The sequence below is a fragment of the Corapipo altera genome, unplaced genomic scaffold (genome assembly GCF_003945725.1).
Source record: "Corapipo altera isolate COAL_440 unplaced genomic scaffold, ASM394572v1 304, whole genome shotgun sequence".
Taxonomy (NCBI): domain Eukaryota; kingdom Metazoa; phylum Chordata; class Aves; order Passeriformes; family Pipridae; genus Corapipo; species Corapipo altera.
This window is the reverse complement of record NW_020885050.1, coordinates 387,932-412,363: the sequence shown is the minus strand read 5'-3', so window position 1 is coordinate 412,363 and position 24,432 is coordinate 387,932. Positions and strand designations below refer to the sequence as shown.

Genomic DNA, 24,432 nt, shown 5'->3' with positions numbered 1-24,432 from the left:
TGGTAGTACTCCTTTCAATCATCATGAGAGCTCAAATTAAGTCATTCCTCAATGCTCCTTTCCTAAACTCCTCCCTGAAGCCACCTATAAAATTTGTAGAGGTGAAACAGAATTTACTCAGCAGATTATTGACCCCCTTTTGCTTTTTAGGACACAGTGTCTCCTGAATTCTTGGTCATTAGAAATCATCAGCCTGTTGACTCTACAAGTACTCACCATGCTAGAAAATCCTGTTTCTGTCTCATGCCATGCAAAGTCTGACTGGATGCTACTTTGACCTGAAAAACAAGAAACAAAGTAGGTTTGTGGCCAAACCTTGAGCTGCTGACTATATCTGCATCAGGAAAAGGTGCATCTCTAGCAATCACAAATTATATTTAAAATATGTCTTTTCTTGGTCAGATCCTATAAATCAGGGCAGTTCAAAAGAGCTGAATTTAACTAGAAAGCACTTGTCATAATGACAATCATGGAAATTCAAGTTTAATGAAAACCAGAAAGGAGCTAACAAATAGTAGCAACTATACGTAACCAGCTTTGGAAACAGATAACAGAAGTAAGAGTTGGTGAGGAACCGTTGAAAAAAAAAAAAACAAACCAAAACAACCCTACCTTCCAGTAGACAAAAACTATCAGAAGTGTACATTAGTATAAAAACAAATGCATCAATCTATGATAACATCTGTAATAATCAGACTGTCCATTAGGACATTCATAAGATAAAATCTGTCAACAATAATACAGAAAAGGTAGATGTTTCTTATCATTATTTCTGCTCTGGAATGCAAGATGATGTATATCATATCCTAGCTTAACACAAACAACTCAGACTGTTGTTTAAATAGTACCCCAGAGCCCTACAAGATGTCTGAAAATCTGATTGCCAACAGTTTCTGAAAATCATTGAAAAACAAGTTCCATAGGTGAGAGAGAAAGCTGATCTCTAGAAGTACAAACAGGACAATCCAGAACTAAAAGCTCAACACCTGTCCGAAGGTGGGAAAGGGAACTCTCTTTTTGCACCAGGAGGGAGGACATTCCAAAAGCAGCTGCCACCCAGGCACCACCTGGCAGCCCATCCATCACACTCTCGACAGACTCCTTGGGTTTCCAGGAAGCCACAGGCACTTACATTTTCACTGAAGGCCTCCACAGCCACTGACTGCCCAGAACAGCTAAGTCAAAGGTGGCAAAGTTCTGTTCACAGATGAACACTGAGCTGGGAGGATGCTGAGCTGCAAGATAAAGTTCAATACCAGTGCAGTAGGGCACTGGGACAAAATAATCTCTCAAATATTTGGAGACAATAGCCAGGAAATAGCTAAAATACCTCTAAGTGTGTACCATGGAAAACTTAATTAAAAAACAGGAATAAGTTTAAGAGTCATTAAGAAATTGGGAGGGTTTGCAAGAAGAGATGAAGACACAATAAAAATGTTACTTATGGCCTCTGACTAGAATTTCTCTGCTAGTAAATAAAAAATTGTGGCATAATACTGATAGAACTCCAAGTCAAAGCAATTTTAATTTAAAAATGTTTGGATTAAGTAAACACAACTGTAGCTTAATCTAATATGGATACAATCAGAAAACCAGAGTTAAGATGGTAAATTTGCCTTTTTTTACTCCATCTAACTTACAGAAAAATCAGCAGAACATTTCAGGATAAAGATAGAACATTCTTGAAGAACTAGATGATTGTTACTTTATGAATTAAAAGTGTTTCTATTCCATTCCTTGAGATTTTATCATGCAAATCAAGTAGAAATGGGTGACTGAACATGCCAAAAGACTTAACTATTACAGTGTTTGCTTAAGCAAATACTCTGATACCTGTCACTAGTTCAAATTTAATCTTGTCCCAGGGTTAGAAAGCAGGTCATGGTAAGCTATGTTTGCCATTTAGTTGTGAAACTTCAAGGCATTTTCATACCGAGGACACATGAAGAAATTTTCAGGCCATCTGACTTCACTGTTACCTCTTGGCTGCTACAGGATTCCAGCATATTTGCCTTTTTTTGAAGAACGCAAGCACTGAAGGATAACTTAGTCCTTTAATTCTTACAGAACTTTGGGACAGTTTCTCTAAATGAGCCTGAAAGAAGTGCCAAGTTTTAATTTCACTATTACATGCAAACCTGAAACGGAGCTTGGTAGAAAGCCCCACAGTTCTGGTGTTTGAGATCTAAAAGCACTGTCAATTTTATTTCGTGTTGCAAGCTCATCGGATTTCAAGCACATTTCCATGTTTATAAAGCAGTTGAGCTGACCCAACACAAATGAATAGGTGGAAAGCCACAGGAAACCAGAGCACTACCAATTACTTGCAATTGAATACTATTTCTGAGAGAGACAATACAAGACGCTGATGAAATCTAGATAGTCGCTCTTGGAGCCGTGTGTGCTGGCTGGCGAGGTCTGAGCTTTCCTTTCAGATTGCAGCCGTCCCCCAGCTGACCTGCTGCTGGCTAAGAGTGACTCAAGCAGGAGCAGCACTGACAGCCCAGCCCTCCCGGTTCTGCAGCTTGGGACTCACACTCCCGCTCCCGGGAGGCACCTCAGGGCTCCCCTTGGAGCTCCGATACGTGCTGCTCCACAGCACCTCTCTTTGCATTCAAAGCAGCCTCACGCCCACAGTGCCTCAGGAAAATCTCAGTTTCAGCATTAACAATGAAGAATTAGCTAAGAAAGCAGAGAGAGGAAGCACGTTAACAATATCTTCTACTTTGGATCTGGAAGAGTGGAGTGCATTTGCTGACTAACAGTGGTGATGGGATGGGAAGGCAGTTGGCATCTCTGTGAGGGAGGAGACAGTTCCCAAGTGTTGCTATGGGCAGTATAGGAAAAGCTGTGCATTGTCTGTCAGGGATCTGACTCCCACTGCTTCCACAGCTCCTTTCCCTCCTGGCTAAAATGCATGTTTAATATGATGAGCCTGGAACACTAAAGAAGAATTAATCAACAGCTAGAGATCTCTGGTTAAAAGTGTTAAATACCAATGGAAAAAATCATAGTATTTGTGCAACCCTGAAATGGAAAATCTCAAATACGTAAGTCCATTTGTAAAAAAGTAACCTGTGAGAAGTAAATGCATATGGGCCTGATGTTCCCCATCCTGAGATTCACACACATTGTTCAGAGAGCAGAAAGCAGTTTTTGTAAAAGCCTTCTGCTGACAGAGGATGAGGATAGAAGACCAGCCTCCCAGGAAAAGGCATGCATGTGGACAGGATAAGAGACAGCCCTTCCAACACTTTTTGATTGAATTTCCTGAAGAAACTTTTACACGATGAAGATTCATGGATCTCTCCAGGTTTTCTGGGGTCAAAGACATGCAAACGCCCAGGAGCAGAATCTCCCAATGCTATCAACTACTGCAAAAGAGGTTCATTTTTTTCCCAATTATCTTCTGTAAGGGAAGACTTGACTAGACAAGACTACTCCCTCTTATTTACCTGTTTATGATCAAAATTTCTTGTCAGCTGCTAGTCAAGCACTCCACAAGTCTTCAAACACCCTTCACCTCATGCCTCAACTACCTCCACCCTCACCACAAAACAGAGTGACTCAAAGTCTGCCCACACAGATCATGGCCTAGACAGCTGCTGATCAGGATGTGGAGGATTCAGCCACATCCTGAAAATGGAAAAGGCCAAAAAGTGGGACAGACAGGATGGCACTGACAGGCATGTGAGTCAGAATACAAGGGAGAAATGAAGATATTGTTGATAGCATAAGGAGCCTGGAGGTAACAGGGAGCCTAATTGCTAGGCACATACAGAATGGTGAACCAGGATAAAACCCCCCTCAGCAGAAGCTTTAACATTCTCTCAGGACACATTCTTGAGCAGAGAGTCTCACTGGGGTGTATTTATACAGGACCAGTTTAAACAGCTTTTTAAGACTACCCATACAGGAAAGAAGGCTTCAGAGAATCTTTTGTGATTATTAGTTATGTTAGATCAGACTGGACCTTTGTCTCTCTGTTAATTTTTTGAGTCAACTCCATGGGTCACCAGGCCAGAAAACCCAACATGAAATGCAGTCTAGTGTTTTGTTAATAATATACTTTGTTTGTTCATGTTCTTTAATCATATGGTTTTTGCTCTGTGGAACATCCCGCCTCTCTGGCCTAGGCCAGTTCAGAAGATGCTTTGGACTGAATCAAGACATATATTTTTGCCTTGCTCTGGAAACCCTATGTCAATCTAAAACCAATCAGTAGAGTTTGTATTACTGTATTACAGTCAGAATTTACAAAGCACTTCAATGCTTCTCCCTCTGCCCCATTTGTGTAATATCTAACGGATAAATTATTGAAACTGTGTCAGCATACTCAGGGGGATGGAACAGGGGACAAGGACAGACCCACAGAAGACACAAAAAAAATCCAACCAATGCAACAACAAAAAAAAGGCCCCTCAAGATTTCCAGGTCCCAAAAATATGAATAAACTCTGTAAATCAAAAGCTATACTAACGTGGAGTTACATTTTACAATAAGAACCAGCAAATAAATGTATTGGACAGATGCTATTTCAAACCAAATGCACAAATTATTTGTAACAAACAAATATTGTAACATAGAGGAACCAGGACTGACCATCAGGAATTTGCAATAAAATATTTTACAGGGAAATTTTAGACCAATTAACCAATAATTAGCAAAATTAATGCAAAACAATTTATCCATTCCAAGACTAAGTGCTGTTGTTTATGATGTTTAGCCATGTTCCTCACATAATGTTTGATTCCTGTCTTAGAGGCAATATTCAAGTTAGTCTTCACTGTGGAACAGGTACAAATATGTCCTTACTATTAACTCTCACGCTGGACATCAGCCATAAAATGGCATAGCTGCTTATTGCTGGAGATCCACTATTAAATGGAATTTGTGGTTTTAATCTTTCATCAAACATTGGATTAAATCTGCACCTTTGTATAAGAATGAGCATATAATTCTCATAAGAGACTACTTATCCTACACAAAAATAACTAAATATTTGATTACTAGTTTTCTGAGCAACATTTTTTGTTGTTCTGGTGGGGACAATACTACTTCTACATATTTAAAAAAGCTAATGCTAATTACCACACACAGCATTTCCAGTAAGAATGCTGGTGCGCCAATGCTGGGGCCATAATGTGAAGGGATCTGCTGATGCAGTGCAGCGCTCCTAAGGACTTCTGTCCTTTAATATGGAAATAACATACGTATTTTATCTATCCCAAAATTTGCACTTAGGATGAACATTAATGAAACTATATTTTTTGGAGCCAAATGAATTGAATGAATGCCATTCAAACTGACGCAACTGGATGTGACCCTGAGGCAAACTCTTGTTGCCTTCTGTGCCTGTGTGTGTTTGCAAGCTGAGCTCCTGAAACACATTAACTAGAAGGCATTTTTAGTGCATATAGTTTGCTATAGAGAGGCATGTACTAGAACGGCTACTAGGAGTGGACATCTCTCCTGGCCACTTAATTTTGTTTTGCTAATGCTGCACTTGAGTCAGTTTGATTTTGTAAACTGACTTCTACCTGATCTGCCCCCCACAGGAAAAGGATGCTCTTTTGACCAGGGAGGAAGTATTGAACACATACCACACAGCTTGTCATGCTGCCATTTTCATAGAAAACAGAGTTTATTGATCTGTCAAAGAAAGCAGCTCTGGGAGTAGCAGAATTAGTGGAACCCAAATTTAAATGGATTTTGCAGCTCCTGCCTGATTTACAGTTCTCTGCTGTCCTCAACTCATGCCAGTACAATTCTCTTACACTTCCTGTCAGCAACAGGCTCCTGTGTAATAACAGACCAGCTGCCACACTTGCTCAGAGAAGCCAGCTGACAAAAAGTGTGGAAAGACAAATCTGACAAAGTTTGACTCAGAGTGTTCTTGCACAACAGCTCCCAATCTTCCAAAATGTATATGAAAGTAAGTATATCTGAGACTACACCTCAGTTTGCTAGAAATTGTCATAGATGGGATGCTACTTATCCTCACCAAATGCTCGAACCCCCTCTAAAAGGTAGTTCTGGGGAACAAGAAACATGAAATTATGACATTCAAAATATCTTACTCTGTCATTAACCTTATTTTTCCAAGCAATGCTCTTAGCACAGAAATTAATTAGAACTAAGTATTACACCTTAATCGCTAATTATCAGGCAAATATTAGGACATATAAAAATGCTAAATAGGTAGTTTGAGAACTCAGGACTTGTTATTCAAGTGAATAATATTCATTGAGGAAAAAAAATTTCTCTCACACAAACTAAGTTCTCATTTCTAGTAAAAACCTTCTCCTGTTAACAGGAGAAAACTGAAACTAACATCCCCTTCTTTCCCCCTTGGTATCTCATAATTTCATTTCATGGAAATTCAGATAGCATTGACATGTCTATACACCTCTGAAGAGTAAAAGACCGGTATAAAGCCCACTCCCAAAAACTCAATGTTTTCCTTAAAGCCTAAGTTACAGTTATGGAACTGGCAGTCTGCGTCCCAGTTTAAAGTCCTGTTACAGCCTGTACAATAGATACTTTCCATCCTGAGCCTATATGCCTGCAGCTGCTGTGAAAATTTCATAACAGTAAAGCTAACTGAAGAAATATACTCAGAACAATACTCTTGTCCAAAAGGCATTATTTAGGCTTACATAAAACATCCGATAGCATATTTAAATTGCTATTCTTTTTTAGAACTGCAGGAGACAGAACAAAGAAATGGCTTTTTTAAGAGTCCTATAAAAAGCAAAGTAGAGGTCCTCGGGGCAGCACAGAGCAGCTGTTCCTGGTGAGAAGCTGCATATACATACAGATGACTGACTTGCTGAACACTGGGAAAAAGACAGGATTAAAAAAAAACCTTAAACATCACAAGTTGAATAACACCTGGGCTTGTACATACCTTCTGTCCTCTCCAGGAGAAGAGGCGCAGGAGAGAATAGTCTCTCTTTTATTTCCTTCCCACCTCTACACAGTTCTGCAACCCCAAACCCCTTCCCCTGTCCCAGTATCAGCAACTCTGTACAAGGTTCATGGGGAGGCAAGACCTTTATCTGTCTCTTGTACTGCCTTCATGTTTTGAGATTCCAAAAGGTTTCTGCAACTTCGCTTGAAAAGCTACACACACTTCAAACTTGTACACAGCTAAATTTTTTAAGTAACAAAACTTGTCTGACAGGTGGATCTTGAAAAAGAAAATCATTAGAATTTAAATCTTGAGAAGATTAATGGGATACTCTGCTGTGATCAGACACCACAGAGACCTGAAGTTTTACACAGTCACTTATGAAGGCAAAGAACAAGTGTGAGCTGGATAAAATCCTCAGGAAGAAACCCAGACATTGTTTACAAATTTCAAATGACAAAATAATTACCTCACAGTAAGAAGCACTAGTATCAAATCATCTTCATTTTTCCAATACTGTGCCTTTGGAAGTAGTGAATTAAATACTCTTCTTCAAGAAAAGGCTTATAGGGATTTTTGGTTGGTCAGGGGTTTTCTCATATATATATATATACATACATATATAAAATATAGGTAGGTAGGTAGGTATGTACGTTCTATCTTTGATCCTGACAGTTTTCAAGTAGTTTTTCTGGAGAAGCTGGAGACAACCCAAAAGTTCAGCAGTAATGCTATCGTATGTCAAAAAAAAAAAAAGCCTGAAGTCACTCCTACAAAGCTCTTTATTAGAGAAGCAAAAAATTATTTTTACAATACCAGCTTTAAACCTCTTGTACTTGAGACAGATCTAAGAAATCTACCTCAGCTTGGAATGAAGAGTCATGACAGTGCCATGAGATCAAGGAAAAAAGTTTGAAGTTTCTTTGTACAAGAAACACATCTCAGCAATTCCATTCTGGAATTGCTCTATCAGTAAAAAAAATTATGTCATATTCAACCATGCCCACCAACCCTCATGGCAGGACTTTGAAGATTTCAGTACTGCAAATCGATTTCCTTTGCTATTTTTGAAAGGGCTCTGACCATGGGTGATCCTCGGTAGCCCTGCTGCACCCAGGACACTTCCACTGATCAAGGCACACACTAGTTGTATTTCTGCTTAAACTTGGATCTTGCCCAATGAAAGGCCTGGCTTTCTTCCACCACAGCTCTATTAGCATTGCAAGCAAAGAGAATTTATGCAGAGTTAAGGGACTGGCATTCCTTCTACAATAGGGTCAATTGTCTCAGGCTGCCACATTCAGTTAAATGTTTACTTTGTTGTTTCACAACTCAACAGGAAAGAAAGGTCAGACAAGCCCTACTGCAGAACATAGATGTTGTCATTCATCTATTCACCTCAAGCCAAGATTCCAGTGGGAGACTACTGCTTTCCAGTTTTTTTCCTTTCTCTCCAGGAGACAGACACCAGGTAGTAAATTAACACTCCAGCAATTCTGCCAGTCTGATTCCATATTCTAGAAGAAACATTAGATGTCAGAGTATTCTATCGAGATCCTGAAAGAGGAATATTGCCAGGATTTGTTCACCAAGCCTGGCTAATTGAGAAAGATTATTCTCTTGAGACTACCCTTGAATACCATCCTTTTTGGCACACCCGAAAATGAGAGTTAAAGCAAAGACAGAGCCATGTAGAGTTTCCTGTAACACAAAACTCTCTGCTTGAAGTGGTGAAGACCCTACTCAGACTCAGAGTCCTTCAGAAACTGCACTCTGCCAGCACAAGGTTAAAATAAGAACAACTGTTTAACAGGAATGAGACTGCTATTCTTGACTTTTTACGAACAGATAACCTGCAGTTTTGTTCTCAGTTGATGAAGTATGAAGGCATGCAGACAGACACTTGGCCACCTACGCCATTAAAAATAGCCCAAATCTTCCTTAACCTATGCATATTTTCTTTCTCTGTTCAATTAACACGGGGAAAGAAACAACAGATTACACAATGAAAACCTGTCACAATAGTAATCAAGCTATTATTGTCAAGAAATACACAAGGGTCAAATAAACATAATGTAATTTTCAACTAATGGCAAAGATGCTTTGAGCCTGTAAAGAAAACATGGATTATTTAGCCCTGGCATGAATAAGTCCTGCTTTGATGAAATTTGGACCACATTGTTTCTGATGGTCTCAGCAGCCAGATGACTGTTGAGACACTGCTTTGGATGGGGTAGGTCATACCCCAGCAACACCTGTTTTTCTCCACTGACTGATGAGAAAACCAAGATAACCAGCTCCAAAGCAGAAGTTTATATTTGGACAGGTAAATCCTTCCTGCTTTTTCTCTTCCTGAGCACAGCATGCAGTTCACAGGTTCAACAATAACTCTAGGACCTGAAGAGACTGGTGTCCCTGCAGAGTCTGGGAGATTTCAGCTTCCTGAAAGACTATAACCTCAAAACCAAAACACCAGACCTTTTCCAGAATACACAGGGAAATCCCAAATTGGGGAGAAGGAAGGGAAGTTTGGGAATGACAAAAAACCACCACCACAGCTAATGGAGCAGACAGGTATTAACCAAACCTTCCACCTTCTGCTCACACAAAGTAAATAGTACTTGTTCTATAGCTGGTTAAAAGCATGGGATGAGCAACCTGTACATTCTTCCAAGATGACAAGCATGTATTCGACCCCCAGACTCCTCAAAGAAACTACAAAATCTATCATTGACCTAAGGCAGCAGCAGGATTTGACTGGAGAAGCACAGATTTCTCGAAAACTGTCCAGTCTATAAACAGTCGGCCACATAACTCAGTGATGCACAGAAAATCCCTGGAGATGACTCATAACTCCTCCTCACAAAGCTGACGGGAACATTCCCGGGCCAGCTATTCTGGCCACAAGTACTCTTCTAGTCACTGGATAAGAGCTTTGTCATTCACAGCAACCTGTACCAGTGAAGTCCTGACTCCTCTAAGTGACTAAGCAAAGACCAAGTTTTTACAGACCAGACCGGATCAGACAGACTAGGCTTTTCACTTCAAAATGGTCAGAAGTCTTCAAATAATCTCCAAGTTCATATATGACTATGGGTATATTTTGTCAAGTCAGTAGGATTTTCATTCCCACGTTAATACTGTCATGTAAGCAAAGAAAACATTTTCCTGTACAAACTATCTTATATCACATACTATCCTAGCCAAACAGCATTTTAAGTTATATTTGGAGACTGAAACACCATCACTGATGACTTGCAAATGGGTAATAGCATACAGAGTGCTATTATATTACTAATATTACTATATTGCTATTATTATATTACTGTATTCCATTCTAATTCCACCAAATCGCCCTCAGTTTTATTTTGTAACTGAGAAGCGACAGGGCTATTACGGTACTGCATTCATAAATTCGTAATATGTAAAAAAAGTACTGACCTCCTGTCACAGAGATAATACAAGCAGATTTAGAATTTTGCTCATAGTGTCACCACAGATAACGTACAACACGAAAGATATTTCATTTCTCTTCGAAGTGACTCAGATAAGACCATGACACAATAAAAAATTTGTCAGCAAGATTTCTTGGAACACTGGATATCTGCCATTTTACTCAAGAATTGCATGTATCTCAGTCTCCTGGCTAACACAGAATTTAAACAGGAACAAACATCCACAGTGGTTTTTAGAAGATACTACCATATTTCATTCTAAAAGCCACAGGGACGAGCCCTCTGCTTTATATACTTATACGTGTGTTTCATTTGGCTGACTGTAAATACAGGTTTTCAGAGCTGAATGTTACAGCTTAATGACGCCAAGTAAACAGTAGTGGCTCATGCTCTCACAAAAACAGGTGGTCAGAAATGAGCTGTGCTCCATTAGGACACTGCCCCTCATCTTTTGAACCTTCTCAGAAGGGAAATTTGAGAGCATGCAGGAGTAGCAGCACAGACAAACAAATATATTTTGTAAAGAAGAAACCCCACCTCCGCAGAGCACAGAGATCTCATGCTCATCTTACAGTGCAGACACCATTAAAATGAAGAGTGCAGTAGGGATCCCACTTCTAGCTCTCTGGAAATTCAGGCTCTGATCCAAAGCCTAGGTGTGCAGCCTGGACTCTGTTGTGCTGAGACTGCTGTTAAGACATAAGGAAGTGAACAAGTTTTACAGGGTCAAATTGTGGACAAAGATGTAATAATTGAGACATGAATAACAGTCTAATGATTCAAGGAAAGAAATGCTAACATAAAAAGGTAACACAAAGCCAAAAAATCTAACAAGAAAAAGAGAGCAAAGAAATTTCAGGGTTTGTACGAATTCTACTCTCTGTGAGGTCCCAGTGCTCCTGTAGATGTTCATGCAACTGCTCTTCTCCCTTGATTACAATTCACTAATATCCTACCACAGTCAGAGAAAAGCACCAGCATGAAAATGATTGCCATACATCTTCCTTTACAGTCCTTCAGATGATTCATAAGCAATTATTTAGAAGTCAATAAAATTGTTCATCTATGGGGATGAGTCAGAGAATTAGGAAGTGACTCATATTCCAGACTATCTATGTGGACCTCAGAGTCTTTTGTCAGGATTCCTTCAAGACCAAAACTATTTCTAAGACTGATTACTTTGTGACACAAGCACTGTTGTCGACTGATTAAAAATATATTATGATAAGGAGAGAGGTGAGGCTCAGCGTGCTGAAGACAAACACACACACTGTTTCACTGGCCATATTTACTTTTATACACACATGATGGACGTATTTCCAACAGCCTATTGCCACACACTTGAATGCAAATAACAGTTATCTGATGTTAGACCAATAAATAAACCCCCACACTGTTATGTTTACAAGCATAAACACTCAAAATTATTTATTACAAAAATGAATATTATCTATCAGTTGCTGACACCTAGGAATGAATATGGCAAAATATTTTTAAAATACTACTGACACCTGGTAAAGGGCTTTTAGGCACCTTATGAGCTCGGTTTGGGTTTTTGTTTGGTTTTATGTTCTGTTGGTTGGTTTGGTTTTTTGTTTGTTTGAGGTTTTATATTTGGGCTTTTTTTCCCTCAGAAACTTAACTGAGTACTAATAAAGGCATATCTATGTTAAACTTCTTTCTGGATGCTAAGTACTGCTATAAAGTTAACATCATCCAAACAGTATATAATTCCTAGACATGTGCTACAGTTATTTACTGCAATGCACACTCTAAGCAAGCTAAAAGTAAATTTCATATTTCCTAGAGCTTTACTCCTGTTCATCCTTTAATGCCTGTTCTTTACAGTAAGTGGTTTGTGATAGTATGTAGGTGGAATCTGGAAATGAAAGACTGTTCCTCAATCATGGCTATGCTGTGTGCTGAGAAGTTAATTTTATTATTCATGCATTCACAGAAGAGACCAGAAGGACATGAGCACAACTATAAAACAGATTCTGTAGTGGTTTTCATATGGGGATTACTTCTTATCAGCAGCAAGGAAACTCTTTATTAATCTGTCAGAAACCATTAAGGGGTCATTCCCCTCTGCTATGATGAAATCAGAGTAAAACTTGAATTAATTTTTCAGACAGTAAAAAGATGGTTAGGAACCACAGAGGAGGAATGTAGTGCTCCAGATTCCGAAGTTTGTGGAATATAGGTTCATACGATGATACTACTACAGTATGTTTTTACTTACTTTTAGTAACCACAGCACAATGGCAGTAAATTGCGACGGTTTTGATAAAATACCCTGGTGTTTAATAGTATAGCAGCCAAGTCTGGTTACACTTTTGGCACAAATCGCCAGAGAATGTCTGTTTTAAAAAGTAGCTGCTACAATTACAGCTATATATGAGGGATTAGCAATGCCTTTGAAATACACCTTCATACTCTCATAGGCATGTTTGCAGCTGGAGGCAAACTGAACTGAAAATAAGCAATGTGAGTTGGAGTACACATTATGACATAGAAAATACCAACCACCTTGTCAATCAGTTCTTCAGAAATTAAATAGATTGTAGAAAAGCCATCCCTTAGCATTTGTGGTTTGCAGCAACCGAGAGCCCAGAGCATTAGACTCAAAATGAATGAGCAGGAAAGGGAACGCTTGAGCAGCTCCAATACGCTGAGTCCTGCATACCACAGTGCGGTGCTAGAGACCGAGACTGGCTTGGCCTTCGCTCTCAGGTGACTCCGCAGAACTTGGAGCCAAGACTAGACCAGAGCCTGTTCACCCACTCTGCCCTCACCCTTACCTGAGAAACGCATCTGATGCTTCACTCTGCATTGCCCATCCCACGAGGTCTGTACCTGCAGAGAAGTGTGTTCATAAACCTGCAGAAATTCAAAGGGAAGAACTGCAGGGATATACAACTGGTACACGATGACACAAATTCTACCATCTCACTGCTTTTCTTTCACAGCACACAGGCCCAACAGCATGGCCAGCTCTCCAAGCTGCTGGTTCACAGCTGTGCGCACCAACTCTGGCACAATGTTGGCAGAAGTGCCTGTTGGATCAAGCTTGCACAGCTCCTGCGTATCCAACCACGGCCTGGGACTAAAGCTTTTAAGCTCTGTCAAATAATAATGGTTATCAGTTTGCTCTTCACAATGAAATTCCCTGTTCCCAAAAAGAAGCCAGGAGTTTCACTGAGGTAGCAATAACACAGAAATGTAGAGTGCTGATTCTCAACCACCTATGTAAAGTTCAAAGTAATTTCTTGCTAACCTTGCCTCTTTAAAAACTTTCTAAACATAATTTGGGAGTGTATTTTAAGTTGACCACAGGAAGCACAAAACAGGAAAGTCCAGGAGAAGCCTTGTCTTCCCCTCAGGCACTTCCTGTACTAGTGACAAAAGCATAATGCAAAATTGCTACCAAAATGCTTCATGTTTAGGTTATTGTCTTCCTTTTAGGCAAGAAATATTTGTTCATCAAAAATCACAGCCTTGAAGCAACAATGCCTACCTCTGTGTCACTGTGTCTGGTTAGACAGCAAGCTTTTGGGAACATGTCTCTGATAAACCAAGTCAAGGAGTAAACTCAGAAAATGAGCCAGAAAATAAAGTCTGAGAATGATCCAAACCAAAGCTCTTTATTTTTCCTCCCCTTCTTCAAGCACATTCAGTGCTTAACAGTCATTTGATATGCTAGGTCACCCTTTGCTGAAAGTAAATTACCTATACTCCTCTCCACTAGCTAATGGAAGAAAAAGCTCAATGGTCCCTGTAAGGAGAAAGCAGACAATTCAAGCATTCCCACATTAAAAACAGACATCACAAGCAATTGAAAAAACCACAAATTGTTCCCTGATATCCACATTAATGCAAGATCCTCAATCACAATGTTAACAGTGAATTCTCTCTTCCTGCTTAGACATCTAGGCAATAAAAGCAAGAATATACAAAAGACAAAACGTTCACAAAAACTTTTTCACAAATATTAATTACTTTTTTCCTTCCCATGCTGTCTACAAGGCAGCCTAAAGAGCCTTTTTTTAAACTCTGTTTAGGCAAAGTCTGTAACAGGCTCAGTCTCAATGCATGTTTGCTTCAGCCATGACTTGACCCTACATTGAAGGAAGAGTTTGGCATGTGCTAGCAATTAATTTCTATCTCTGCTTCATTTCCATAGACAGAAAAGGAGTATGTGCACCACCAGGTAGACAGATCATGCTCTGTTCTGACCTGGATGACTGGAGAAGCAGGATCTCGAGATGTCTGCTTCTCAATCTGGACACAGCATCTGATCTCTGCTGTACATCAAACAGGGATGCTTCTCCCCACTGTTCCCCTTGTTATGACAATTTGTGCTTTCCTAGTCTCACTGAAATCTCTACATCCTTCTCTACTTCTCTACTGTTTCCCAAAGCTCCTGACAATCTTGAACAAGAGAAAATTAGACAGCAAAGACATGTTCTTAACCATAAAGGTATTCATACAACTGACAAAGGAAGAGGGAAGGAATAAAAAAAAATCCTGAAAATCGACACTGGACTCAGGGAAAGTTTACATTTGTTAGTGATAACTTTTAGTGAACACTTCAAGATGTTCTCACAGCTCATTGCAAGAACAGCACACAGGCTTTCACTTTAGGTGAACATAGAGTCAATAGTCTCCCATTTCATGATGGTTGTTACCACACAGGCAGAATCCGTGTGCATGTTTCTGTTCAACACCGGTGTTCAATACTATCTGCAGACCCTTCAATATTCCTTCCTCGAAAAATGTTCATCATTTCACCCCAGCTTTTGCAGCTGGGAGGGCTTTCCTGTCATAAAAGTAAACACTACTTATGTTCCAATCCTTCAGCAATAAACGACTCACTCTTCTGTGTTACTACAGAAATCAGAAGACAAAGACTTTTTTTAAAAGGGTATTTTCTAGAAGGGGTGGGGTAAACTGCAGCAGGAGAAACTTGCTTGTGTGAGTGCTTTCAGAGTGCAAGAAACAGATAACCATATATTAATCAGCTTTGGGCTCCAGTTGCAACAGCATTTCTCTCCACATTGAGAGAAAGATCTTGTGACTGACAAAAGCTAAAATCATGCAGGGAAAGTAGCTTTCTAAATCACAGTCTAAGCTGAAGGACTGCAAATCAAAGAGGTCAGAGACTTTGACTACTTCAGCTAATGGGTACACAACAAAAGGCATGATGGGTCCTGAGGCAAGTAGATAAGATAAGCCTCTAAAATGCCCACAGTCTTTCAACTCCTTAACAGCATCTTGGTAATATCAGTTCAAACCAAATCAATTCCTTTAATCCACATTAAAATAGTTCTAATACCACATTGCATCTGAAGGAAGCTAATTTGCCTGATTTTTTGCTAATACAGGTGACCCTAGATTGTCAATCATCTCTCTACCCTCCCTTTTCACAAAGGCCTAACTCCACTCACTCATGAAGACACCAAAGGTGACATGAGAACATGTGCCCACAGAAGCGTATACATGACACATGAATTAATGCAGTTCTGCACCCTGCAAGGCAATTCCTGTGCAGGAGCAGTGGACAGGATCCTCAAAGGTGAGCAAGTTTGAACACAGATATGCTCATAACAAATGTCACTATGCCTGAAAAACCATCGTCACTTTGGTGGGTCTTATGAACAGTGAAGTCCACCACTCCTGACTGAAAAGAGCCCACCAGTTAAATGTATTCCAGCTCATTAGCCCAAACCCTTTTAGAAACAATATTATATTACCTAATATTCCCCCAGTACAACAGGTTCCAAACTATAGTTGCTTTGCTGAGATGCTGTCTTTATTGCAATCTAGAGAAACATGCCAAGTAATATACATAATGCAATAAAAAGATTTTCCATTTGGAGTATTTTTATGTGTCAAAATCAAACTCAGTTCATCAGGTCCTAATGAAACCTAAAAGTAAGGCAGTTTCTTTTTGCTTCAGAATATGGAGTATTCCTCTTGATTTAACACATTAAGGAGTATGGAAGAGAGATAGCTATCTGTCCTGAGTCTTGAACCCTTTGAGATCTGCCACTTTGCATTAGCAAACTCATTTGCTGGTAGTATCATCATGGGCAAGCTTACAATTAAATAAATAAATAAATAAATAAATAAAAGTCCTTTTCGGATGGTTTTATTTATGTCTACAGTCTGTTGTCCCCTATGTAGGAATGCAGAACAAACTCACAACATGGAGTTATATTCTACATAAAGAGTTCTGCCCAAGACAAAAAAAAAAAGTACTTTGTATTATACACTATTTCTTTCAAAGTCTTACTGAAAATCTGCAAACATTCAGTTTCATCATTCTGAGTACTTATACGATAGCTAATTAGAATATAAGAGAAAGTGAATATATTTATAAATTATTTGGAGGAATACAACATAGTATCATTCTCCTACTTCCTTAGGCATGCTTTCCCCTATGAGAATCCCATCCTTTAGCAACATATGTCCAGGTAACTGTCTTCCTGATGATGCAGGTGTTCCTTACTAAGACAGGCAACGTTCTGTTCTTGATGCTACTGACAGACTCATTAAATACTTCAGTAGTTAGGGGAAAATAAGACATTAGAAGTGTCCTTAACTGTCTTAGTTGGACAATGCTATGCCGATTTTGTGCTCAGAAAAATTTGAGATGTTTAGGGACAAATGTGCCCCAGAGTGTGCGTGTTACACCTAAAGATTAATTCTTCTAGGTTGTCCTTTTCCCTTTCCATGCAACTGACAACATGCTGCTTTACAGGTAACAGATATTGCTTCCTGTACACAAAGCCATGTAAAATGAGATTTCGGGAAATAATGGAATGGTTTTTTTTAACTACAAAATAAGTACTACCCCCCTCGCCCAAGAGATTTTCTATTTGAGACTCACAGACTTGCCTGCAAGTACTGCTATCCTCCTCTGCCTCTGGGAAAGGAGATAAATCTTATCAATAAGTCATTAGAACAGAGAGCAAACTGTGTTGTCAGCTGAGCCAATGCAGGTATACCCTGTTATAGTTCCCTCACTTACCACTGCCTACTTACCAAATAAACTGACCAAATGAGTCAGTCATTGCAACAAAATGACATAATGCATAAAAACTTTGAACTAGTAACCTCCAATATTCTTTGAACGCTCTGGAATAACCCCTGCATTAGTCAGGGAGCAGCAAGTACAGGCTGCCACTGCCTTTGTGAGTCAGAACAAAAGAAACTTGGTATCTCCTACAGGTTTGTGTAACCCTCCTCCTCGTGTTCTTCCATGAAAAGCCAGTGTCTCCCAAACTGAGCACATAATACAAGCACATCTGTGATGCTGGCTACGGCCCTACTAGATCCCGTCAATGCCACTGGAGCAACGTGTACCCCAGTCAACTAGTGCTCCTGATCTGTGCTCCTCTGTGTTTACATACCTCTGTCCATTAAAACAGATGCATTCTGCATTGGATATTTATCCAGCTAATCTTCACCTGAAGACATTTAGAGTGTCTAAGTCAAGCAGTCTAGTCTTATGTTTCCTGTAGACGCTTTGCATCTGCAGAATTAATTTCCAATCCCTCATGAAATCCACCAAATTACAAACAGCACTTTTCCAATTACGCAGTCTTCACTGGCTTAGACAGTCCTTCTGTAGAAAGGCAAACTTCAAAACCTACCACCTTGAGAGATGTTTCTGAAAGCTGCTTCTTCAAGGACTAAGGCATTGTGGATTAACAGTAGAAGCTGAAGCTGCTTCTATCACTGCTTCAAACCCACAAATATTAGCAAAGAATTTTTAATTCTACCCCAGCTTCTTTCTTTCCAATTATTCTTCCTATTCAGCTCCAGTTCCAAACCAAATGTAGAATTCAAGGTATATTGCAGACAGCAAACGACTTACCGCTTGCACTTCGAAGTGGAGAAGCATCTTCTTCCTCCTTTCATGGTTAGTCTGCCAAAAGCAGAAAAGCCTTCTCTGGACCCAAGAATACTCCTCTTTTCTTCTCCATACAAAACATAATGAGATTTTAAACTTCTAATTACTAAAAATTTAACTCAAAATTGCAAGCAGCTTTCATAAAAGATGCCTGGCAGAAAACACCTTAGTATTTGCTGAATTCGAACATAAAGATGCACTTACTTATTTTAAAGCTAAATACTTGAAAGCCTACAAGACCAGGATGCAAGGCAAGCTGCGCTGTTTTACTCACCAGCTCCAGTAAGCCCAGAGAGTTACCTTTTCAACAACACAGGCACAGATCTCTTAGATCTGTAGTGGAAATAAAAGGAATTAGCATGTTCAATCAAGAAAAAGAACCTGTTGTTATCTATGCAGCTGGGAAATTGTGCATATTTGGACAGTAGACCCAGATTAATGCTTCTCTAGCTTCTACAATTTATACAGTTACATGAGAGTGGTCAAGAAGCTTAAATAAAAAAAGAACAAATATTAATGGGTAAAAATCTCAGTTTCTTACCCTATTGAACAAAGCACCCTCACTAGAGCATTGCACATACTCTTTCAGACAGGCACTGACATCTTGGCTGAGACATCAGTGCTTCTCAACATCCTCTCAGTCACGAGTGAAGCTACAGCTTCTACAAAGCCCTAATATCTGGTGTTTGCGACAAGGCTGTGAGAGCAGACTAACAAGGGAGAAGGGCAAACAGCTGACCTATGAATTCTCCTCTGATCAGTACACACTGGGTCATTTGCATCACCTCCTGCTCAGACAGGGCAACTCTAGGCTCTCCGTCACTGGTCGTCTCCAATTTTTGCTTCGTGTTTCTGTAAATCTATTTCTCTTCCTCAACAGCAGCTTTGTGGACTTCCATTTTCTTATCCTTAAGGATGCAGACAGTTAGCCTGACAGTGTTTCAGCTTCATAAAAATCGGCTCAGGATCTTTGCACTGCTGGTCCTTTATAGGCATGAATGCAATTTAGGAAGCACTGGAGGAGGCAAATATTAGAAGTACACCTTGCCATGTCAACTTTCAACAAAACAACAGATGACCATTAACCTCACACTGATTATTCCTTACAGAACTTCTCCATTTCCTTAGTCTCTTAGCTCAGTAAGAAGTAGAAATGGTTTGCCACCAGAACCACTAGTGGCTCAGTAAGCGTTCCAGCTTTCCCTCTCAGCACTCCTACCAACACAAAGCTCCTGTGGACTGCCCCCTCTGATAGAACTGGAGTGAGAGTCCTCAGAAGGCTGGCAGTGCCCTGGAACCCATCTAAGCCAAATTTGCAGCAGCCCTGAAGAATTCCCATGGCATGATCTCACGTCAGTTAAACACAGAAGAAGTACAGCTGCATTTTCCCTGTTTCCACAGAAAAGCAGCATTGAAGGTGACACCTAGGCTCAGCTTTTCTCTCTTTTTTTTTTTTTTTTTTTTGCAGTCTAGTTTCTTCAGAGACAGCGGTCAGATCTAACATACTTAAGAAGAGGAGTAGCCTCTTCTGAATCCAATCCAACCTGAAATACCAGCTTTGTTGGCCAGAGGCCCAGGTGAGGTTGTAACTGTGACACTACATGCAGTATTGCGGCTTAACCTTTTCCCTCCCAGATTGCCAGAATGCACTGCAGCTCTTTTGACATCTTAGAAACAAAGATCACTTCATATACAGCTTTTTATTTCACTTTCCATTTGAGCATGCCTAACGCACTGCTCTGCAGCAACTACAACCAGCCCAGTCCCTTCCAAACTCTGAGTCAGATGCTGTGTCTTGCAAGCGCTCAGTCTCCCCAGCATCCCCAGGGCCAGAGGCTGCTGTGCCAAGAGCCTCCAACCTTTGTCGGGAGGGGCTCAGCAGCACTCTCACCTTTGGCCAACTGCTCACTCTGTTCCACCCTTCCTGACTCAACCTCAAACAACAGCGAAGTGAACAATGTCCTTTTCTCTCCTACTATTTGTCCAAGTAAGAGTCTGCAGGCTTACACATGCGCAGAAATCCAGGGTGTTTGAACAGACTTATTTCCAGACAGAGAATCCTCCAACTTCGTGGTAACTTGAGATGTTTATAAACATTTCTTCAGCCATGCCACATTTTTTTAGCTGACTAAAAAAAATAAAAGTTAAACTAAGTATTCAAACAAATTCCTGGGACACATTATCAGCAGCTGGGTCTGGCAGTTGGGAAACTCATTGTCTTTAAACACGGCAGCTGTTCAGACTTTCTGCCCTTATCTCCTTATTTGGGAAGATATCTTCTTCCTATATTTGGGAAGAAATTTTAAGAGAGCTTCATCTGCCATAAAAAACCCCTTACAATAATACATGCAATTCATCATGCTAGCATTTTTAAAAGGGAACTTTTGAAAAGTTAAACATTGTGCTGGTTTTAAGTATCATAGAAGCAAACAATGCACATGTATTCTGGGTTGGGTCACATCTGGAAAAACGGAATTTGAGCAGGCTGGTCAAAGGTGCTCCTAAAGCTTTCTGTTTTCTTGTGCTTAGAACAAATTGGATTGTATGACAATTTACAGTGGGAGAGACCTCAGGAGGTCTCTAGTCCAACATCCTTCTCCAGGAAGGATGACCAGCTATTAGGTCAGACCAAGTTGCTCAGGGCTTGATTCAGTCTGGTCTTGAAACCCTCCAAGTTGCGCAGGGACTGCACAACCCCTCGGAGCTGCTGGTTTTAATGCTAGACTGCTTCACTGTGAGGAGGTCCTCCCCTTTACACACATCCAGTTGCTGCTGATAAAATGGTCTTTTCAACCACAGAAATTCTTCTGAGAATTTCCTCCTTTAGTTTTCTAACTTTCATAGTGGCATACTCATCTTCTCAAACCCCTGCTCTCATCTGACTCCTACTTGCCTCCTCATTCCTTTCGTTCGCCCTTGACTTCTCACCTTCAACACAGCATGCCCTATGCTTCAAACAGCTTTCTGCCTTTTGCTTAGAAATCCTCCTGCAATGTTGTGCTGTCATTCTCTCATCAGTTTACTCCTTACAACTTCTCAGCAATAAGGATGCCTGGAGGTGCATGCAAAGACAGATTCCATGTCACCTTTTCTGCTCGAATTCCTTGGTGCAAGATGAAGGATGCCCAGCACTTTTCCACTCTGCAGGTAACTGCATCCACAAGCAGCACTGGAGTCCATTCTTTTTCGTTCCAAAGCATTCCCCAGGGTGTCACAAAAAATCTCTCATAAGCAGACACCACGAACAGCAAATACTTTGTTTTCAGTTCCTGCTCTGGAGACTACCAGACATAGCAGTGCAGATGAAGCCACAACTTCTACTGTGAGACAATACTACCACGACTCCTGTGGCATGTGCTAATTTCTACAGAACTTTGGGCAGATGGCAGATGTACTCCAGCTGTGTAAGCCATCCCTGAAGGAATTCCAAGTGAATTAATCGTAATGTGAGGAAAGTCCTGACAGACTGCTTCCCCACCCCCACCCAAGGGGAAAAGGATTTAAACGACAACAAAAAAGATCACAGACTGGGATATCCCAGCTACCTTGACTACAGCAGTCAAGTCTTACTTCAGGTGACTCAGAGTTACTCAGCTATCAGGACAAACTATCAAGTCAACCCTTTCACTTTGACACCAAGAAATAATGACTCTCGTGACACTTCTTCCTGCTCGTTTGCCAAATAACCTTGTTGATATCTTCTTTACAAAATAAATGCAAGCTACCAGAATCTGATGTACAAGCAAGCTGCTCCAGCTTCTCTCAAGTACGGATAGCAATGGAACAGTTGCAGTAATTTCCAAGAAACTGTAAATTAAAGTTATTAAATATGCTTGACATAATTTTTATGGCATAGAATATTCTTAGGCATCTTCATTTTAAAACAAGCAAAGTGGCTTCTGAAAATGCCATATAGCAAAAATACCTGGAGAATCACAGCATCCTGGAGCTCTGAGGCAAGATGCAAAGCCCTGCTCCAGTCTGGCCCAGCCACCTGGTATTGAAGTGAATTACAGACCAATACAGGTGCAGACTTCCGCTATCCATGCAACATCAGAGAGTCAAAGGGAAAGCTTAAAATAAGCTCACTTAACTAGGCTGAGTCTAATATGTCCTAACTATGCATGGCAATTTCAAAGCATGTATTGAAGGGCACTAGGAGATATGCCGGGTACCACCAGCAATTCCTTAGCAAGCAAACAGGTAGGGAAGGCACTATCCCTGGGACACTTGCCAACATTATTCTTCTTGAGCACCCTACAGTAGGGTTGCCTACTCAAAAACCAGTTTAACCCTACCTGGCAATGTGTTCTAATGTTCTACTATAAATTTTGGTTTACAACAAACATGATTTGTTTTATATAACACAGAACACCTTACTCAATTCCATACCTGTGTACTGCTTCCAACAGAAGCCACTAGCAAACATGGAAATAAAACACATTAGAAATGGGGCAGAGAAACCTTCTCCTTTTGTCCACTATCTGTTAGGGATTCAGCAGTTGGCTCTAGTGTTCTGTCACAGATAATAGGCTGATGATTGGCTTCCATACTCCAGGCCCTCTTCCTCCTCCTCCTTCCTTGGACACAGAGACACAGGCCATGCTGGACCAGTCCCTCAGAGCCACCATGAGCTCGCACTGCCCTGAAGGGGCACCTTTGCAGGTGACTTCACTGAAACACACACTGCTTAAAGCCACGCGTTCCTTAGACTGTGTGTTTGTTTTAAAATAACCCATAATCAACTCATTCTAAGAACCTCCAAGCCTTAAATCATAAAGTCTATCCTCCACCAAATCCTGGAAATTTGCCCAGTAAGAAAACTAAAAAGTCTGAAAACATCTGACTTGCTGACTGTTGAAAGGTGGCAGTCATGGTCCCGCTCAGCACTTGAGAAGCCCTGGTGCTCCACCCCAGCAGAAGGAACAGCATCCTAATGCACTGTACTTCAAAGTAATCAGCTGGCTGCTCCCTCTAGCAGAGGTATATACTTTTATACTTGAAGGAGTTGAACAAAAAAGTAAATAAATTAATTTTCTTTCCTTCCAACCAATAACACAATAATTACAAACAAGTAATGGCTGTTGCCATTTCTCAGAGAAATTTCTGTAAAAGCAAAATATACATCAAAACTATCAGTGTACATCAACTTGATAGGAATGGTGTTAACATTTTAAAGTCAATACACTGACTACATTGACTACTCTACACTGCAGAGAAAGTAACTCCTATGGCCTCTGCTTGCTTTAGGAAGCAGAGGAGCTTCAATGCAGATAACACAAGCTAATGCCTCTATGGAAAATCAATGTAAGCCAGGCCCACGCAATGCTGAACTGAGAACTAGCAGTTACAACTCAGAAAAGAGACAGCCAAGTCATGCCCAACAGCCCTACACCAGTGGCTCAAGTTGGGGCAGCAGCCAAAAATGAAAGGAACAGGAGCTTGTGAGGAGAGACCAACAGGGTTGCAATTTCCATAAGGAGCAGAGAAAGGGTACAGGAGACTGGAAGGATTATGAGCCAGGTTAACAAAACTCATAAAGACGTTAAACAAGCCAGATCCTGTAATTGGAGAAGCAGGGGCTCCTGAAGAAAATAGCGGCAAATTGGGTTAGAGCGGATAAAAGAAAACATTTCTTTACACTTGTGAGCAGGAAACTCACAGATCCTGCTACCACCAGCAGCAGCTGTGGAGGCAGCCACACTCAGCAGGTTCAAAATGGGACCAGACAAATGCATGGAAAAACTGATCTGTAGCCAGAAAATACAGGACCAGGTAGGGACAGCTGTGGCTTCTGAGGGAGCACAGGACGACTGGACCACAAAAGCAACTAGGCTTGCAAGCTTTCCTCAAAGTAGACTTTCCTATTGCTCCGACAGGAGTTCGATTACTGGCCTAGATGGACTGTTTGTCTGACCCATAAGGGCATTTCTCATGTTTATTCCCACACACAAATGGAATTGGATTCACAGCCAAACAAAAGACTCATATTCAGAACTTCAGTTAGTGCACTGTCTCGATATTCACATGCACACACAAGATTCAGAAAGGATGTTACTTTCACTACACATCTTTCTGGATTATCTTTCTTTTCCATTGAAATGTGGGCTGCCTTTTGGGAGCCAGCCACCTGACTCAGGAGACAA

At 40.5% G+C, this 24,432-nt stretch overlaps 1 protein-coding gene across 11 annotated transcripts in view; it reads right to left on the bottom strand.

Moving 5' to 3' along the window:
• SLC45A1 (solute carrier family 45 member 1) overlaps positions 1–24,432 on the bottom strand; it is a 58,375-nt gene that overhangs the window by 25,383 nt on the left and 8,560 nt on the right. For 8 of the 11 annotated variants that reach the window (XM_027668719.1, XM_027668718.1, XM_027668717.1 and 5 more), the window contains exons 1-3: positions 6,911–7,040; positions 1,133–1,235; positions 217–278 (exon numbers count right to left, since the gene is read on the bottom strand). The gene's annotated coding sequence lies outside the window, so the exon portion shown is untranslated. Of the gene's footprint in view, positions 1–216; positions 279–1,132; positions 1,236–6,910; positions 7,041–10,905; positions 11,058–13,169; positions 13,249–18,250; positions 18,302–24,432 lie in introns of those variants that run through there. The other 3 variants (XM_027668724.1, XM_027668723.1, XM_027668726.1) reach the window with 3 other exon arrangements.